Genomic DNA, 5,082 nt, shown 5'->3' with positions numbered 1-5,082 from the left:
TCCTCTTGGAATGTTTGATAGAATTCATTAGTGAATCCATCTGGACCTGGGCTTTTGTTTTTCGGCAGACATTTGATTACTGTTTTAATTTCATCAATGGTGATGGGGGTGTTTAGATATGCTACATCCTCTTCCTTCAACCGTGGAAGATTATAAGAGTCCAAGAATTTATCCATTTCTTCCAGGTTCTCATTTTTAGTGGCGTAGAGTTTTTCAAAGTAGTTTCTGATTACCCTTTGAATCTCTGTCATATCAGTAGTGATCTCTCCTTTTTCATTCCTGATACGAGTTATCAAGTTTCTCTCTCTCTCTTTCTTTGTTAGGTTTGCCAGTGGTCTATCAATCTTGTTTATTTTTTCAAAGAACCAACTTCTGCTTTCGTTGATCTTTCGGATTGTTTTTTTGAGTTTTCACTTCGTTGATTTCTGCTCTCAGCTTTGTTATTTCCTTCTGTCTTCCTATTCTTGGGTCCTTTTGTTGAGCATTTTCTAGTTCTATTAGCTGTGTCATTAAGCTACTCAGGTAAGCTCCTTCTTCCTTCCTTCTCTTAAGACTGGTTTTGTGTCTGTGAAGTTTCTGAGCTGTTTTTTGTCTGTGAAACCATGTATTCTTCCATCAAACCGGAAAGTGAGTTTTGCTGGGTATAGTATTCTGGGTGAAGCATTCATTTCATTCAGTCTTGTCACAATATCCCACCACTGCTTTCTGGCATTGAGTGTTTCTGGTGACAGGTCTGCTGTAAATCTCAGGGAAGCTTGCTTGAACGTGATTTCTCCTTTTGATCTTGCTGTTTTCAGAATTCTGTCTCTATCTGTGGGGTTCGTCATTGTGACTAGGATGTGTCTTGGAGTGGTTTTTCTGGGGTCTCTTTTGGTTGGTACTCTTCGGGCATGCAGGATTTGATCACATATATTCTTTAGCTCTGGAAGTTTCTCTTTAATGATGTTCTTGACCGTTGATTCTTCCTGGAAATTTTCTTCCTGGGTCTCTGGGACTCCAATGATTCTTAAGTTGTTTCTGTTGATCTTATCATAGACTTCTATTTTCATCTGTTCCCATTCTTTGACTAATTTTCCATTGTCTGCTCATTTGCTTTAAGTTTTTTGTCCAATCTCTCCTGCTGTATGGAATTGTTATGTATCTCATCTTCCACAGCACCAAGTCTATTCTCAGCTTCTGATACCCTGTCCCAGAGCTTATCCATTTTGTCATTCACTTCGTTTACTGACTTTTTCAGTCCTGTTAGTTGACATGTTATTTCAGTTTGGAGTTTTGTCATTTCTGCCTTCATATTTTCTTGGTTCTTATTAGTGTTCTGTTCAACTCGATCCATGGTTTCTTGGAGTCTGTTGAGCACCTTCCATATTGCTAGTCTAAAGTCCTTATCTGAGAGGTTGATTAGTTGTTCAGTCATTATCTGGTCCTCAGAATTGTCATCTTCATTCTCTATGTCTGATGCTGGCCTGCATTGTTTCCCCATTGTCACACTTGTATTGTGGGTTTTTCTACGTGTTGTGGTGGTATTCATTGTCTATATGATGTAGGCAGCACACTCCTCTGGCTCCTCCCTTTCTGGATGGGCTGACTTGCCTCTAAGGGAGGGGAGTCCTCCGTGGATGAAGCCTCACACTGGGTCAAATCTTAGGCCCGAGCATGCAACAGAGAAGACAGTCCGGAGAGAAATGTTTGCTTCTGTGATATAGTGCCGTTCTTAGTGTGATTTTTCCTTCTTGTTGCAATGGAGTTCTTTCCTTAGAAAGAGTGCACGGCCGCGTAGTGAAGCAGAGCGGCCGTGCTCCACTGGAGCCTCTTTTTGCCCCACTTGCAAGAGTTTCACGCAAGAGGACAGTAGACAGACATAGACAGGTCACACTCACAGTTTTTCACAGTTGGGCCCCACTGGGCCGGTGTACTTTCGCGGATTTTCCCCGCCTGGTGTCACACACAGGGAGCCGGCTTTTGCAAAGCTTTGCCGGTTTTCATGCTCTGTAGTCCCTCCCTGAAAAAGGCGTCTGGGCGAGCGAGGTTTCTGGAGCTTCTTTTGCCCCACTTGCAAGAGTTTCACGCAAGAGGACAGTAGACAGACATAGACAGGTCACACTCACAGTTTTTCACAGAGTGAAAAAAAAAAGAGTATGGCCCAAAATCGCTATACAGTGTTGAGTTACTAAGACTTTGGAGTCATAACTCATCTTGGACTTTGTATGATTTTAAAAGAATTGCCAAAAAAGCCTCTCGCCTTCCACAGACCCTTGTTTTTATCCCCCAGAATCAGGTACCACCCATTGGTGGGATCAGATACCACCCAATGGTGTTAGCAGAATCAGGTACCACCCTAGGGTGGGGGCAGAATGTCAGGTCACACCCTAGGGTAGGGCACAATCACCAATCAGGGTAGGGTCAGTAGCATAATAATCCCATAAAATGTTTACATACACAACAGTAAGGTAAAGAAACTTATATATCACCTTTTAAATACATATAGGTTTTGCATCTCGTGTACTAAACATTGTGTTTGTGAGGTCTATCTATATATTTGTTCACCCTATGTAGTATTGTCCGTGGCACCTTATATATCCACTTTTCCTTCCTAAGGAGGAGATAACAGTGTGGTTTTTGACAGGGATTGAATTAATGAACATGAGGAGAAAAAGGTAGAAGAAAAGGCAGGAAATAAGAAAAAAGAAAATAAGATTAAAAAAAGACGTAGTGAGAAGAGAGGAGAAAAGAGCAAGGGAATGTTTGTTTGAATGTGTTCGATGAGTAGGCCCTGTAGTACAAGTCTGTAGGTCACAGTTGCTGCTTCGGTGGTCTGGCTAGTCACTAATTTGTTCATCCATGTATTTCTTGTACTCGGTGACTAGTGTTTTTTTCATTTCCTTTACCTTTGCTTGATTTCCTTTCTCATGGCTGCTTTTAAATCTTCTATTGGATCTGTGCATTTTGGTGGGCTTGGAAACTTGCTAGGTTTTCTCTCTGTATCTCCAGCTGTTAGGGTCCTCCTTAGTTTACCCATATTTCTTTGCATTTATTGGTGTGGCTTGGTGTGCAGTGCCTTTCTATTTCAGTCTGCTTTTTCCCCTTGTGGTGTGGGGCTGGGACTCTTCTCTGAATTGCAGCTCTGGTTGGGGCAGTTGGGTTGGGTGAGCTCTGTGAGGTTTGGCCTCTCGCCCGCCCTCTAGTGGAACTTGGTCAGTTGTTCTCCCTTCTTACTGGCCACAATGGTGGAGGGTGCTTTGAGCATAGCTACCTAGCCCTCTCCCCTACCTGGAAGTCATAGGAGCTCCGCCCCCTCCAGGCCTTCGACCATAGATCTTCCCTTAGCCCGGCAACTTCCCTCTGCCCATGGGAGTTCCAGGTCTTCTTTTGGGGGGGTGTTCTAGGGTACCCAAAGGTCAGGGGTGCTTCCAACACTCCCCTCCGTTCTACAGTCTCCAGCCCATCCCAGAAGCACTGGGGACCCGGGCATGAGGGCAGGCTGGGCTGGGGAGTGTAGTCACTCACCTTCCCTGTCTACACGTGGCTGAGGCTCAGGGGACCTCGGACGTGCAAGGGGGTGAACGGGTGCTGCAGACACTCCCATTTCTTGTCTACACACGGCTGGTGCTCTGGGAACATCTTAAACTTATATTTTAAGGAAGACACTCTGGGTCCAGAGTGATAGCACATTGGTAAGGCATTTGCATTGCACATGGCCAACAAAGAAATTACCCAGGTTTGAATACTGACATCCCATATGGTTCCCAAAGCCTGCCAGAAGTGACTTCTGAGCACAAAGCCAGAGTAAATGTAGAGCAACAAGTGTGACCCCAAAACAAAAACAACAATAAAAGGGAAGATAACTTGTGCTTTCTTTTGTTTATTTTTAATCATATTTTGGTTTCTGGCTCACATCCACAGTGCTCAGAGCTTACTCCTGGTTGGGTCTGTACTCAGAAAATACTACTGGCAGTGCTCAAGGGACTATATATAATATATATTTTCATATGCCCTAGATCAAGCCCAGGTTAGCTCCACACAAGTCAAGTAGTTGCTGTCGCTTGGCACGTTGCTTGACTCCAGCTTCCCTGAACTTTCTAAGACTAAAATTTTGTTTCTTGGAAACTGTCTATACTGGGAAGATTATTGAATCTCCATGTTCCCACCTCTTTCTTTCTTTCTTTCTTTCTTTCTTTCTTTCTTTCTTTCTTTCTTTCTTTCTTTCTTTCTTTCTTTCTTTCTTTCTTTCTTTCTTTCTTTCTTCCTTCCTTCCTTCCTTCCTTCCTTCCTTCCTTCTCCTTCCTTCCTTTCTTCTTCTCTTTCTTTCTTTCTTTCTTTCTTTCTTTCTTTCTTTCTTTCTTTCTTTCTTTCTTTCTTTCTTTCTTTCTTTCTTTCTTTCTTTCTTTCTTTCTTTCTTTCTTTCTTTCTTTCTTTCTTTCTTTCTTTTGGTTTTTGGGCCACACTCGGTGGTGCTCAGGGGTTACTCCTGGCTCTCTGCTCATAAATAGCTCCTGGAGGGCTCAAGGAACTAAATGGGATGCCGGGATTCGAACCACTATCCATCTGTATGCAAGGTAAACACCCTACTGCTGTGGTATCTCTCCTGCCCCTATGTTTATTTTTATATGTATTTTATATTTATTTTTATAATTTATTTATTTAAACACCATGTTTACAAAGTTGTTTTTGATAGTTCTTTCTGGATTTTAATGTTCCAAAACCAATCCTACTGTCCATGTAACATTCCTTCCATCCGTGATTTCTTGTACTTGGTGGCTAACGATTCTTTCATTATCTTTACTATGGCTAGCATTTCCTTTCTCTTTTTTTTTTCTTTTTTACAATTATACTAAATTAAAGTTACACTTTTTTTTTTCTTAACACCACCCATCACCAGTGCAACATTCCCATCACCAATGTCCCAAGTCTCCCTCCTCCCCACCCGACCCCCGCCTGTACTCTAGACAGGCTCTCCATTTTCCTCATACATTCTCATTATTTGGACAGTTCAAAATGTAGTTATTTATCCAACTAAACTCATCACTCTTTGTGATGAGCTTCCTGAGGTGAGCTGGAACTTCCAGCTCTTTTCTCTTTTGTGTC

This window comes from Suncus etruscus, chromosome 4 (assembly GCF_024139225.1).
Source record: "Suncus etruscus isolate mSunEtr1 chromosome 4, mSunEtr1.pri.cur, whole genome shotgun sequence".
Taxonomy (NCBI): Eukaryota; Metazoa; Chordata; class Mammalia; order Eulipotyphla; family Soricidae; genus Suncus; species Suncus etruscus.
Note: the sequence above shows the minus strand (reverse complement) of the source record.